This window comes from Camelus bactrianus, chromosome 3 (genome assembly GCF_048773025.1).
Source record: "Camelus bactrianus isolate YW-2024 breed Bactrian camel chromosome 3, ASM4877302v1, whole genome shotgun sequence".
NCBI classification, from domain to species: Eukaryota; Metazoa; Chordata; class Mammalia; order Artiodactyla; family Camelidae; genus Camelus; species Camelus bactrianus.
In genome coordinates, this window is record NC_133541.1 from 144805775 (window position 1) to 144821425 (window position 15651).

Sequence of the window (15651 nt, forward strand, 5' to 3'; positions counted from 1 at the left end):
TAACAGTAGGATGGGATTGAGATCATGTTACTATCAGTTTAATAAAAACAGTTATAGTAATGGGTTGACAGATTTACAAAAAAGGGTAACCACAAGCCAAAAATTTACAAAGGAGTCACAAAAATTAAATAAAATCCATGATAATACAAAGGAAAATTACCAAACCACAAAAGGAAGAAGAAAGGAACAAAGAGCATATACCAATTCAACTGCAAATATAAGTTCAAAGTGGCAATAAACACACATCTATCATTAATTACTGTAAATGTTAATGGACTAAATGCTCCAGTCAAAAGACACAGAGTGGCAGACTGGATAATAAAGCAAGAACCTTCAATATGCTGCATACAAGAGACCCACTTTAGGGAGAAGGACACATATAGATTGAGAGTGAAAGGATGGAACAGGTTATTCCATGCAAATGGAAAAGCCAGAAAAGCAGGTGTTGCAGTACTGATTTCAGACAAAATAGACTTTAAAACAAAGGCCATAAAGAAAGATAAAGAAGGACATTTTATAATGATTAAAGGAGTGATACAAGATGAGGATATTACACTCGTTAATATATACGCACCCAATATAGGAGCACCTAAGTACATACAAGAATTACTAACAGAGATAAAGGGGGATATTGATGGGAATACAATCGTAGTTGAAGATTTTAACCCTGCATTAACATCACTAGACAGATCTTCCAGACAGAAAATAAACAAGGCAACAGAGAAATTAAATACTACAATAGAAAAACTAGATTTGGTGGATAATTTCAGAGCATTACACCCCCCAAAAATAGGATATACATTCTTTTCAAGTGCACATGGAATATTTTCCAGGATCGATCATGTACTTGGGCACAAAAGAAACCTCAACAATTTTAAGAACATAGAAATTATCTCAAGCATCTTTACTGACCACAATGCCATGAAACTGGAAATCAACAACAGAGAAACAAAGGAGAAAAAAAGGAAAGCATGGAGATTAAACAATATATTATTGAAAAAACAATGGATCAATGAGGAAATCAAAGCTGAAATTAAAAAATACCTTGAGACAAATGATAATGAAAGCACAACCACTCAAAACCTATGGGACACAGCAAAGACAGTGCTAAGAGGGAAGTTTATAGCGATACAGGCCTTCCTCAAAAAAGAAGAACAATCTCAAATAAACAATTTAACCCGCCACCTGAATGAATTAGAAAAAGAAGAACAAAAAGCCCAAAAAGCAGCAGAAGGAAGGAAATAATAAAGATCAGAGAGGAATTAAATACAATAGAGTTTAACAAGACCAAAGAAAAAATCAACCAAACCAAAAGCTGCTTTTTGAAAAAGTAAATAAAATCGAAAAACATCTGGCCAAACTCACAAAGAATAAAAAAGACAGAGTACAAATTAGCAAAATAAGAAAGGAAAATGGAGAAATTACAGCAAACAAAATAGAAATACAGAATATCATACGAGAATATTATGAAAAACTATATGGAAACAAACTGGATAACCTAGAGGAGATGGACAAGTTTCTGGAAACATACTGTCCACCAAAACTGAATCAAGAAGAATCTGAACAGTTGAACAATCCGATCAGTAGAAAGGAAATAGAAATAGCAATTAAAAACCTTCCTACAAATAAAAGTCCAGGACCGGACGGCTTCACCGGGGAATTCTACCAAACATACAAAGAAGAACTCATACCAGTCCTTCTCAAACTCTTCCAGACGATTGAAAAGGAGGGAATACTCCCAAACTCATTCTATGAAGCCACCATCACCCTGATACCAAAACCAGGCAAAGACACTACAAAAAAAAAGAGAATTATAGGCCAATATCACTGATGAACATAGCCGCCAAAATCCTCACCAAAATTCTAGCAAATAGAATCCAACAACACATAAAAAAGATTATACATCATGACCAAGTGGGGTTCATCCCAGGGACACAAGGCTGGTTCAACATACGCAAATCAATCAGTGTAATACATCACATCAACAAGAGAAAGGACAAAAACCACATGATCATCTCAATTGATGCAGAAAAAGCATTTGATAAAATTCAACACCCATTTATGATAAAAACTCTTGCCAAAGTGCGTATAGAGGGAACATATCTCAACATAATAAAAGCTATATATGACAAACCTACAGCCAGCATAGTACTCAACGGTGAAAAACTCAAAAGCTTCCCACTAAAATCTGGGACAAGACTGGGATGTCCACTATCACCACTCCTATTCAACATAGTCCTGGAATTCCTAGCCACAGCAGTCAGGTAAGAGAAAGAAATAAAAGGGATCCAAATTGGAAAAGAAGAGATAAAAGTGTCATTATATGCTGATGACATGTTACTATATATAGAAAACCATAAAAGGTCCACACAAAAGCTACTAGAGCTGATTGAAGAATTCAGCAAGGTAGCAGGTTACAAAATTAACGTTCAAAAATCAGTTTCATTCCTTTACACTAACAATAAAACAACAGAAGAAGAAAGTAAAGAAACAATCCCCTTTCAAATATCACCCAAAGTAATAAAATATCTGGGAATAAATCTAAACAAGGAGGTGAAAGAATTATACACAGAAAACTATAAACCTTTGATGAAGGAAATTAAAGAAGGCTTTAAAAAATGGAAAGATATTCCATGCTCTTGGATTGGAAGAATCAATATTGTTAAAATGGTCACACTGCCCAAGGCAATCTACAGATTTAATGCAATCCCTATCCAATTACCCAGGACATATTTCACAGAACTAGAAAAAATCATAATAAAATTCATATGGAACCATCAAAGACCTAGAAATGCCAAAGCATTACTGAAGAGAAAGAAAGAGGCTGGAGGAATAACTCTCCCAGACTTCAGACAATACTATACAGCTACAGTCATCAAGACAGCATGGTATTGGTACCAAAACAGACATATAGACCAATGGAACAGAATAGAGAGCCCAGAAATGAACCCACAAACTTTTGGTCAACTCATCTTTGACAAAGGAGGCAAGAATATACATTGGAATAAACACAGTCTCTTCAGCAAATGGGGTTGGGAAAACTGGACAGCAGCATGTAAAACAATGAGGCTAGAACACTCCCTTACACCATACACAAAAATAAACTCAAAATGGATTAAAGACTTAAACATAAGACAAGATACAATAAACCACCTAGAGGAAAACATAGGCAAAACATTATCTCACATACATTTAAAACTTTTCTCCTAGAAGAAATAAAAGGAAGAATAAACAAATGGGACCTAATGAAACTTACAAGCTTCTGCACAGCAAAGGAAACCAGAAATAAAAGAAGAAAACCTACGGAATGGGAGAAAATTTTTGCAAGTGAAATCGACAAAGGCTTGATCTCCAGAATATATAAGCAGCTCATACTACTCAATAAGAAAAAAATAAACAACCCAATCCAAAAATGGGCAGAATACCTAAACAATTCTCCAAGGAAGACATACAAATGATCAAAAAGCACATGAAAAAATGCTCAATATCACTAATTATCAGAGAAATGCAAATCAAAACTACAATGAGGTCTCACCTCACACCAGTCAGAATGGCCGTCATTCAAAAATCCACAAATGACAAATGCTGGAGAGGCTGTGGAGGAAGGGGAACCCTCCTACACTGCTGGTGGGAATGCAGTTTGGTGCAGCCACTATGGAAAACAGTGTGGAGATTCCTCAAAAGACTAGGAATAGACTTACCATATGACCCAGGAATCCCACTCTTGGGCTTGTATCCAGAAGGAAATCAACTTCAGGATGACACCTGCACCCCAATCTTCATAGCAGCACTATTTACAATAGCCAAAACATGGAAACAGCCTAAATGTCCATCAACAGGTGACTGGATAAAGAAGAGGTGGTATATTTATACAATGGAATACTACTCAGCCATAAAAACCGACAACATAATGCCATTTGCAGCAACATTGATGCTCCTGGAGAATGTCATTCTAAGTGAAGTAAGACAGAAAGAGAAAGAAAAATACCATATGAGATCGCTCATATGTGGAATCTAAAAAACAAAAACAAAAACAAACAAACAAACAAAAAAAAGGGTAAATAAAGGACAGAAATAGACTCACAGACAGAGAATACAGACTTGTGGTTACCAGGGGGGTGGAGGGTGGGACGGGATAGACTGGGATTTCAAAATTGTAGAATAGACTACACAGTATAGCACAGGGAAATATACGCAAAATGTTATGATAACTCAGAAAAAAATGTGACTATGAGTGTGTATATGTCCATGAATAACTGAAAAATTGTGCTGAACACTGGAATTTGACACAACATTGTAAAATGATTACAAATCAATAAAAAATGTTAAAACTTTAAACCTAAAAAAAAGAAAAAAGAAAGAATACTGAGCTAGAATGGGGAAGCCTTGGCTGTGAAGATTGCCTTGGCTATTCATTCATTCATTCATTCATTCAGCAAGTATTTATTGGGTGGTTACTATGTATCAGGTCCTATGAAATGAATTCTAGCTGCTACAGTGATAAAAGGACAAGGTTTCTGAATCCAAATACTTTATAATCTAGGGAGGCCACAGACCTGTAAACGAGGACTCATACTTCACTTGAATATTGGATACTATATACAGTGGAGGACAGTTGCGGAAGAGAGAAGTTAAAACCCTGGTGTAGCTGGTGAGGTTGGAAAGCATTAGAAGGTGTTCACAGAAGGATTAGTGGTTAGGCTGTAAAATGGAAGGATGTGAAATTGGGGAGAATGTTTCTCCTCAGAGGACACAGGACCTAATAAAGACATGGATGTGCGAAAGAACATTTCCCGACCTCTGGGTAATGCAATATAACCTAAATGTAAGGTGTTGGTGAAAAAGCTGGTAAGAAATGGGGCCTGACAAATAGGCCTAAATGTTCATAAATCTGGTGATGGAGAAATTAAAGAATCTTTAACAAGGTTGTATATTATCATTTTTATTCATTAGAAAAATTACTCTGTATCAGTGCAGTGAATAGGTTAAGCTGTAGTAAGTCTAAAAGCAAAATGAAAATAATTCCATATACTTATTTAGCACACAGGAATTTATAAATACTAGTTATTGATGTAAAAAGTACTCTGAATCTCTAAAAATTATGTGATCTACTCATTGAGTATATGTGTGCTTCATTTAAATAACCCCCATTATAGAATTTAACTTTAGAAATGTTTCTTTCAAGTAGGTATCACTTAGATGACAGTGTGAAGTAGATGTCACATCTCTGTGGTCCTGTTTCCCAATCGCCCTTCATCTTGCCCTGTCCTTTTCACTGTTAGTGTCTTTAACATCTCATCCTCCCAAGTGAGCATCCTCCCATGCCCATCACAACTCCCACCATACTGGGAAGCTTAGGTCCTTCATCCTTTTATTGAAATGTCCCATAAAAACATCTTATCTAAAAGCATGCTGTAAAGACAGCCCTTGTTGGGGAATCCTTCTCAGGAGATACATTTACACTCTGTCCTACAGAGGAGGCTCTTGCCTTTATAGGAGGGGTAGTAAGAATTTTACGGCCAAGAAGAAGCTTAGGTCTATCCCATTTGTACATTTATTTAATAAGTATTAAATGTGTAAGTGGTTACCATAGTGACAGGATAACTCAAACATAGATTCGGCTATTAGTGTGTTACCTGTGTAGCCAGGAGAGACTATGATCAAGAATTTTCAAATCCAAGATAGAGATTAAAATCACCAAAGTGAATACAGATAAAAGTGTGGGAAGCAAAAAATAAATATCTTAGTTTATTATTTTACATGATGGAATTAAACAGCCTGCTTAATGGGAAATTGCAAATTTTTTTCCCATTTTAAAGCCTCTTTTATGTTAATTTGAATTTAATTTACATGCCACTTTAGATACAATATATTTGTCTTTCAGAGTTTTTGTTTTAGGTAGGTTTTTAACAGTTTAACTGGGAAATTAAATTGTATCTTTAGAAGTTACATTATCAGGATGAACTAATTAATTGTCCAGAAGAGAAGAGTGAGATTTTATAATCTTGTTTGATTTGATTGTTAGTGCAAGAATCAGACATCATTCATCTGGAGAAATGCTATTGGTTGCTGAGGGCTCAATCCCGAACTGGATGATTTGATTTAGAGACATTTGGCCCATTGGCTTCACCACCAATTCGTCCATCCCTGACTGAAGGTGGGAATCCTTCTATTTTCTACAAATGTTCTTTTCTAAACACGTGAGCCTTGTTCCACCTTTGGAGCCTTGCGTAAGTCGGTTTACCTTTCTGCACCTGAATATTCTCATATATAAAATCAGTTTGACCAAGACGATCATTATGAAACTGTGCTCCAGTGCGGTGCCTCAGCATCTGGTGCAGGGTCAGGGTGGTGGACACTGAATAGGCAAAGCTCTAGCTTCCACACATGACCCCACCTCTTCCTCAGCTGAGGAGTGTCTATTGTATATCTTTTATATAGAAGAAGGTTCTACTGCTGTATCCTTCCCCCAACTTTGAAAAATTAAGAAACCACTGGACTAGACCATCTCTAAGGTCCTCACTTAGCTCTAAAATTTTCACTACTATATATATATATATATTAAATGAGGTTTACAAAGAGTAGTTGTGGGTGATAATCACAAAAACTGTATTGGAAATCTGAAAGCTTGGGTTCTGCTTCTGATTCAGACCTTTTTAAAAAAATTTCTTACTTTTAGCAAGTCATTTAATTACTTCTTAGCTTCAATTTTCTGCTCTTTGATGGCACAGAATTAGAGTCTTGAAATAGACAGTCTGTATTCTTCAGGTTTCTAGTAAGTTTTAGAAATATTTGTTAGGGGAGCTAGAACAGACAGGGCTTCCACTGTGCATTCAGCAGTGCAGTATTTTTTTTACCTTTTTATTACCTTATTATTTCTCAATTAGAGATTGAGAAATCATTTCATTTGAAAACAAAATGATTCCATTTATTTTTTATGAAAAGTTTAAAAACCACAGGATTAGATTATAAATTGCCCTTTATTTCTGAAATTTAATATATTTATTTATACAGATTAAGTGGCACAATGAAGACTGCAGTACAGAATTTCTTTCTCTTATAATATAGTGTGTTAGTTTTCTTTGCTTCATGAAGGAGCTGTATGAAGCTTGTTAATAACAACACAGTATATCTTTGATAGAGTTCAATTTTTCTTCTTCTTTTTTCCTTTTTCTTCTTAGTCTTTCCATATTAGGATAATTGTGGTCTCTGGCTTTTTTCCAGTTAAATTTTTGAAATATATTTTTATTTTTTACATTCTACAATCACTTTTGACTTTTGGAATTAATATAAGATAGAGACAGGTAGGCAGACAAAACCAAACACTAAATGATAGTATTTTCTTCTAGGAAGTTCAATTTTGGTTATAATTATGCCAGGGGAGGAAAAAAAAAACTTCCTAAGACAGTGGAAACTACTGATAACTTTTAAAAACTACGTCAGCTTATGTAAGTCATGCCTCCTTTCATAAGCATGTCATTATTAACAGGAAGTTTGCTGGCTGTGATTTATTCTGTGTTCCTATTTTACAGGTTTATTTAATGATTTTGGTGAAAATCATGACAGCCACATAGATTTTAAGGAGATATTCTGTGGGTTATCAGCTTGTTGCAGAGGACCTCTGGCTGAAAGACAGAAATGTAAGTGTGTTAAACATCACAAAATTTGGAAGCTATACAGAGAAAAAAATTAGCATCCATTCATGTAAAAAATCATCTGATTAAAGCTTGAATTTTCATCCCTTTGGCAAATAGCAGTCTCTTGCTGAGGTTTTACTGAGGTCAGTGTAAAGGTTAAATCATCTATTCTTTTTTACTGTGGAGTAATTTAAGATCTTTGTTATTAATAATGGTTGAATTTCCAGATGAATGTACAATTCATGACAAATGAACTACATCAGTCATGATGTGTTTTAAAATGTTAAGCATATAGAAATTATTTTCTGGTAGTCTATTTAGAAAATTTGTCTTGCTTAACTTGAATTCCAACTTATTTTCTATCACTGTGTATATTGATATTTTATTAGCAAAATTATATTTATGATAAAACAATTTTATTAAATACTAAATTTATCTTTTAAACCTAGCTAAAATATTATAGCATAATTTATAAGCATATTACATTAATAAATCTTAACCATATTTGGTTAGGAAAATGCAGCAGTTTACATTTAATTGGAACCTAATTCTTATATATTCACTAGGGTCATTATCACTGCATCTTTCTAAAATACATCTTCACAAATACAGCATATTTTGGGTATGATACTTAATAGTTCAATATTCTTTAGTAATGTTGTACTGTGATGCACTGTGTTAATTTAATAGCATAATTATTACACTGGTGTGTGAAGTAGATAATTATTTAATCTTAAAAATTTAGATTTTTTTAATCTTCCCTGATAGAATACCATTACTCTAACCTGGCTTTGTGATAGATTATTTGTTCACATTAAAGTTCTGGTAGTAAAGAGGCTGAAGCTTTTGTTCCTCAATTTAGGTTAATTATTGTCTTAAATTTTTCTTTAAATTTATTTTTTGCCAGTGGACTAGTGGAAGTTAACCAACTAGACTAACTAGCAATTTTGCTGATATTGATGTTAATTAGCAAAGTGCTGATATTTCGGATTTTCAGCTTGTTGTATATAAACTTCATTGAATATTTCAAATTGTTCTTAGGCAAAAATATTGGGTGCACATTAATTACATTGGAGAGGCAAAATCTTTATACAGTCATCTCTCATTATCTGCTGAGTATTGGTTCTGACACCCCCTCAGATACCAAATACATGGATGTTCAAGTCCTTATGTAAAATGGCATAGTATTTGCATATAACCTATGCACATCCTCCTGTATACTTTAAATCATCTCTAGGTTACTTGTAATACCTAATATAATGTAATTGTTTGTAAATAAAATGTAAATGATATGTAAATAGTTGTCAGTGAATAGCAAATTCAAGTTTTGCTTTTGAGAACTTTCTGGGAAAGTTATATATATATATATTTTATATATATATATATTTTTTGATCTACTTTTTATACCTGTGAATGCAGAACCAATGGATACAGGGGGCTGACTGTACCAGCTTTTTGTTGATTCTTAATGTAGATGGAATATTTTCAGGATTGTAAGAATCAACTCTGAAGTGATCAGTTTTAAATAGTAGAAATTAATTTAAAAGGTTGAATTACCTTCTCAAAATCTGTGAGATATTGTATAGTAACTAGGCCCTTTTTCAGTTTGCAAGAAATTTAACTTTAGATTTAGGTGAATGATAGAGTTCTCTAAGCTGGCTAATGATATAAGGAGAGAGACTTGTGAAGTGTACAGGAATGCCTACAAGTTCAAAGGACTTTAAGGACACAGTGTCCTCCAAATAAGAACTTAATCCAGAATGTAGTTGTTTGAGGAACTAAGTAATTTTACTAGGGCAGCTTGTAATAAAATGTATTATACTTCAGAATATGAAAGTAATTTCCCTCCATAAGAGTTTCTTTTCTTTAGTTTGCTTCAAGGTATTTGATGTTGACGGTGACGGAGTTCTTTCTAGGGTTGAACTGAGAGACACGTGGTTGCACATTTAGAGGTCTGGAAGGACAACTGCACCGATGATACCCTGGTAAAGTCTGATTGTATACATCTTCTTGCATGTAAACTTCCAACAGGAACATAGAGTGAAGAATTTTTTAAAAGAGGTTGAGAAAAAGATTTCTTACTACTTCCAGGTTCTATATTATGCTACTCAAAATATTCATAGCCAAAGATGCAAAATTAGGAAGAGAATTTGCCTTAGAAAATTTAATAAACTGAATGTATTATGTAAAAAAAATGAAACCACTGGAAAATTGTATAATCGTTAAGGTAAACAATCTATTTCTGTAATTAAAAAAAAAAACTTGACAAAATACTTTATACTTCAGCTACTGGCTAATAAAAACAATACCTTCTCTTTCCTAACTACTGACTTGGGTTTCTGGTTTTAAAGGAATTACATGTGGATGTATCCAACATTGTAGAAGACAGATAGAATGCACATGACACCACAAAGGTGAGTCTAGCAGAGACTAATTTGTTCTTTTCTAAAAATACATTATATTCTGAATTGGTATACATACCTTACATATACATAATTGAATCTCTTCTACATCATCCCTGCTAAATGCTTATTTGGACCTGTGGTTACAATACCTCCAAGTTGTCCCTAAAGAAAACCCATTCCACCTTTAAACAACTCCATTAAGTGTTATTTACATAAAAACATTATATTTTATAAGCTAGGCATTTTATAAAAATTAAGTAGAGACAGCCCTTGCCATCTGTAATTTATAATCTTTACTTCTCCCATTTTAATACATTATGGTAAAACAAAGCTTATATTGAGCAAAAGAAGCCACAGAATAAAAGAACACATTGTATAATTCAATTTATATGAAGTTCTAGAACAGAGACAGAACTAATGTTAATAAGTGTTACAATAGTGATTTAGGAGATGGGTGATTTAACTGGGAAGGACCATAGGATATCTGGGATGATGGAAATTATTTTTTATCTCAATCTGGGTGGTGTATATAGTTTAAAATTTTTTTTTCAATAATATTGGTGAGGGTCTGTCCTAAGTTCTTTAATAGCAGCCAGAATAAGTGTATAATAGCAGAAACAAGCATGTACTTTACAAAGAATAAGGCCTTGAATTTTTTCAGTTTCACAACATTTATTGAAGATATTATAATAGGTTTGCCTTAATGTCTATGTATCCCTGTGAAACTGAAGATAATCCATATATGTGAGACACATATGACTTAATTTGACCCTTTCTATTCAAATCTTGACATGTACCAAGTAGTAGATGGTAGGATGTAGACCATAGTGTTCTTATACAGGCTTAGAAAAATAAGTAACATTTTTTTTTTAATCACAAATCCAGAAGAAATCATCATAGTCTTATTAACTGACAATCAAAAGAAATAAATAGTAGAAATTAATTTTCAGGGCTTGATCTTTGTTTGGCAATTCAGATAACCGTCTTCATTTACTTTTCTGCCCAAAGTAAGGTAGCCATTTCTATTTGGTATATATGAAAACAGAAACATAGGAAAGTTTCTTTTAGGAAATACCTATGTAGAGATACAATTTCCATTGCCTTTTTTCTGGGTGTTTGATAAGTATGGGGTTATCATTGCTGTCTATTTTTATGTAAGACTGAGCTTCTTCTTATGGCTGTACTTTGAACATTAAAAAAAAGATCATTTAGCTGCTCCATCTCCGTGTAACCATAACAATGAAATGGTAAAAATTTAGAATAGAATTTGGACCTTTCAACCAAACCTATTACCCATAGTCACTGGTGACTAAACTGTGACAATATTACCCATTATTTTGTATCATTACATTGGTATTAATATACTTTAATGGAAGTTGCATCCTGAAAGTCAATAATTACCACCACAGTGCTTTAAAATCTTTTCTTATAATAAATGGTATTATATATTGAATGAATACATGAATATGATTAATAATAAATATTACTAAGTATCATTAAATAATAAAACGTTAGATAATAATAATATAATTAAGTAATAAAAGCTAAGAACATTATTATTCATCTAGGATTGTTAAGGTGATTGTTCAAAACATGAAGTAAGAAGCATTTGGTTATATTTTTGCCTCCCAAGAAATATGTCTACTGTACTTAAATGTAATTTTTGGTACACTATGACACCAAAAACAAAAAATACCACTTTACTCAACTTGTGAAAGTAATGCTAAATTTTATTTTGAGGAAATGTTAATACAGATACTCATTTATTATATATATTTAGTTCTTTTAAGTCTCTTAAGAAGTCTAATGATATTGCCAGGTGTTTTAAAGAAGATCTTAGAAAATTATTAGGGTCAATGGGCATAATCCAGAGAGTTTGGAAAGATGATTTCAAAGTTAGTAAATAGTCCTTTTTCTCTACCCAGAACCTTTTGTTGGTTCTGTTAGTAAACTTCACCTTGAACCAGAAGATACTGTGAGTTATTTCCCAGGTCTTACTGGAGGAAGATTTTTGGTGATAAATTGCCCACGTTATGACTCACTACTTCAGAGTTTGGTTACTTTTGAACTTATTTTTGCTGGCCTACTTTTAGATGAACACATAGCATCTACATTAAATCATTAGTTTTCTTTCAGACAAATGACCGTTGCAAGTTTAATAAAACAGATTTTATTCAAATAATATAAGAAAATGAAGATTTAAGATATTCTTAAACATTGTTTCTCTTTCAGAATGGCCATCTTAACTCTAGAGGAATATCAGATCTGGAGTGTGAAAAATGTTCTTGCCAATGAGTTTTTGAATCTACTTTTCCAGGTATGTTTAAGGTAAGTGACAGAGACCGAGGGCAGTGGTACCAGTAGTTCTACATCTTTTCCATTATGTAGTAGTTTGACAACTAGACTACAAAACCATATATTGTCAAAAGAACTGCATTAACCTGTACACCACCTGCAGATTGTAAGTTAGAGCGTGCGTGCTTCTCAGAGTCACAATGTGCATGATAGGAAAGTAGAGTATAGCTGATAATGTTTATCTTAATAACTCATGATAGAGCAGATTGTAAACTCATAGAAAAGAATTTAAAATGTAAAAGCCATTATAATTTGCTATTTTTCTTTACTTTTTTTTTTTTAAGACCCTTCCTAACAAGTAAGGCAGTGTGGACAGAGACATAGATCATAAGTAGGCAGCTGTAAATTTTTCACAAAGTATACAATCTTTCCAGTTAGGAGGTTATTTTAGATGCAAAGCTGTTTCTTAATTTTCTTTTTTTTTTCTTTTTTTTAATTTATCCTTTAGAAGGCCCAAAAAAGATTGAAGGAGAAAGGAGGAAAGAAAAGCTGTCAGGGGTGAACATGAAATTATAAAACTTGCCAGATTTTAACTATTTTCCCAGTTAAAGGAGTTCTCTTTGCTCCAATTTAAAGAAACAACTTACAGTTTCCCATTTTTCATAGTTCTTCATAAATATATGTTGATTTAATAGTATTTTACAGGGTGTGAGTAGGGACAGACTGGAAGTTCAAGATTTGTAAATACTCACAGTATATATAGAATAGATAAACAAGTTTATACTGTATAGCACAGGGAAATATATTCAAGATTTTGTAGTAGCTCATGGTGAAAAAATATGAAAACAAATATACGTATATTCATAAAGGACTGAAAAATTGTGCTGTACACCAGAAATTGACACAACATTGTAAACGGACTATAACTCAGTAAAAAAATAAAAATCAAGATAAAACTGTTAGAACACTGTAAAAAAAGGAGTATTTTAGATTTTTCCTATTTTATTCTCCTTTTCTTATAAAAGCACCCCTATGAAGATCAATAAGGCTTGATATCTTTATATCTATCATGATCCTCCATTGTAAATACAGAGTAACCTGCCTGTGACACAGCTATGTTAGAATAAATGAAAATTGAACTCTTCCTGACAGCTAATAATTAATGTATATTTAAAGCATATGAAATCTGATAAGCCTATGATACCCATTTATATCAATCAGTTGCTCCACTGTCAGTTATCAGCCAGGATCTAAGTTGATGTCTTTATAAAATATAAGTACATATAAAAATAATATGAACATACTGCAAACAGAAATGACTTCCTTAGTAATATGAAAATTGAGCAGCTATCTTTATCTCATTCAAAATGATGTCCTCAATTACTTTAAGTTATCATTAATTATATAAACATTTTGACCACTTAAGTTTATGTCTGAGTCATCTTGAAACTCTTACATAGCAAAGCATTTTGAACTTTTATATTGCCTTTCCTAATTTCTCATACATATCAGGGACTTGCATAGGCACTATTTTTTCTATGACTCTATAAACAGGTGTATGCCTGAGATTTTGTTTTGTGTCTCAGTGTTTCTAGCATTATATTACTGACAGATTTTTTGTTGGTTATCAATCTAATTTTTTTCCTGGAATATATAGTCCTTTCATATATATATATATATATATATATATATATATATATATATATATATATATATATAGTCAGTTTAAAATGTTGTGTCAATTTCTGGTGTACAGCACAATGCTTCAGTCATACATGAACTTACATTTATTCATTTACATACTCTTTTTCACCATAAGTTACTACAAAACCGTATTGGATATAATTCCCTGTGCTATACAGTATGAACTTGTTTTTAAATTGGGAGTTTGAGATTTGCAGGTACTAAATATTAACATTACATTTTATGATGCTCACTTTATCCCATATTCAGACATGCTTTTAAATCTTTATTTTCACTTAATATATAAGTAAGCAGACTTACTCTAAACTGTTTTATTTTCTGTCTGTTTCTAAAATAGAATTAGCTAGTAAATTCAGTGATAAATGCTTGAATTATACATTTATTTTATTTGCAAAGATCCCACTCCTGGCTGACCATTTTGCGTATTTAAGTATAAAGTAAGTAAATGTCAGTAGAATTAGGAAACCATTCCTGTGGTAGTATTATTTTCAGTCCTTTCAAATAAACTCAGTGCCCAATATTTTGCAGAGGAAGCATTCTAAACATGATCAGGATCTTCTATCTTGTACGTTTGTCAGAAAGCGTCAAATGTTAAACAGTTTGATAAACAGAATAGTGCACCACATTGACCCCTAACTATATGCATGCTCTAATCCTGAAATCTGTGAATATGTTATTTTACATGGCAAAGGGGATTTTGCAGATGTATCAGGTTAAGGACTCTGAGACAGGGAGATTATCCTGGATTATCTACATGGGCCTAGTCTAAAAACAGGATTCCTTAAAAATTGAAAAGCTTTCCCAGCTCTGGTCAGAAAGATATGACTTTGGAAGAAGGATTAGAAAGCTGTAAAGCTTTTAGATTTGAAGATAGAGGAAGGGCCATGGGTAAAGAAGTGTGGGTGAACTCTAGAAGCTGGAAAAGACAAGGAAATATATTCTTCCTTTGACCCACAGAAGGGCATAGCGCTGCTGACATCTTGACTTTTAGCCAAGTGATACCTGTTACTGACTTGACCTACAGAACCATAAAATAATAAGTTTGTGTTGCTTTAAGCTGCAAAATTTGTGATAATTTGTTACAGCAGTGATAAAAATAACGGAGATAATCCAAATTTATGGATTGGAGGGCTCGACATTTTAAAGATGTCAGTTCCCCTTCAACTGATCCGAAGATTTATATGTGCACATCAAAATCCCCAAAAGTTAATTGTTGTTACTGTTTTTTTGTAGAACTTGACAAGCTGATTCTAAATACATAGAGAAGAGTGAAGGGCCAACAATAGCCAAGATGATATTAAAGAACAATCTTAAAGTACTTATTATAAAACAATATTAAGTCTATGTGATAACTACCTAAAGTTAGACATATAGACAAATGGAACAGTATTGAATTAAACCCTGTACCATACATGAACAGTAATTTTAGATAGAGTATAAATCTAATAAATTTGAAACATAAAGCAAAGCATCTGGGGGAGGGTAAAGCTCAGGTGGAATGTGTGCTTAGCATGCATAAGGTCTTGGGTTCAACTCCCAGTACCTCCATTAAAATAAATAACCTAATCCCGCACAAAAATAAAGCATCTAGAAAATAATGTAGGAGATAT

At 32.9% G+C, this 15651-nt stretch overlaps 2 long non-coding RNA genes across 2 annotated transcripts in view; one reads left to right on the forward strand and one right to left on the reverse strand.

Moving 5' to 3' along the window:
* The window catches only part of LOC141577191 (uncharacterized), a 34561-nt gene that overhangs the window by 13123 nt on the left and 5787 nt on the right, over window positions 1-15651 (reverse strand). The window lies entirely within an intron of this gene.
* On the forward strand, window positions 2410-9964 carry LOC141577189 (uncharacterized). Its single transcript, XR_012505891.1, has 3 exons — window positions 2410-6230; window positions 7533-7640; window positions 9508-9964. It is a non-coding gene; the product is annotated as an uncharacterized LOC141577189 (long non-coding RNA).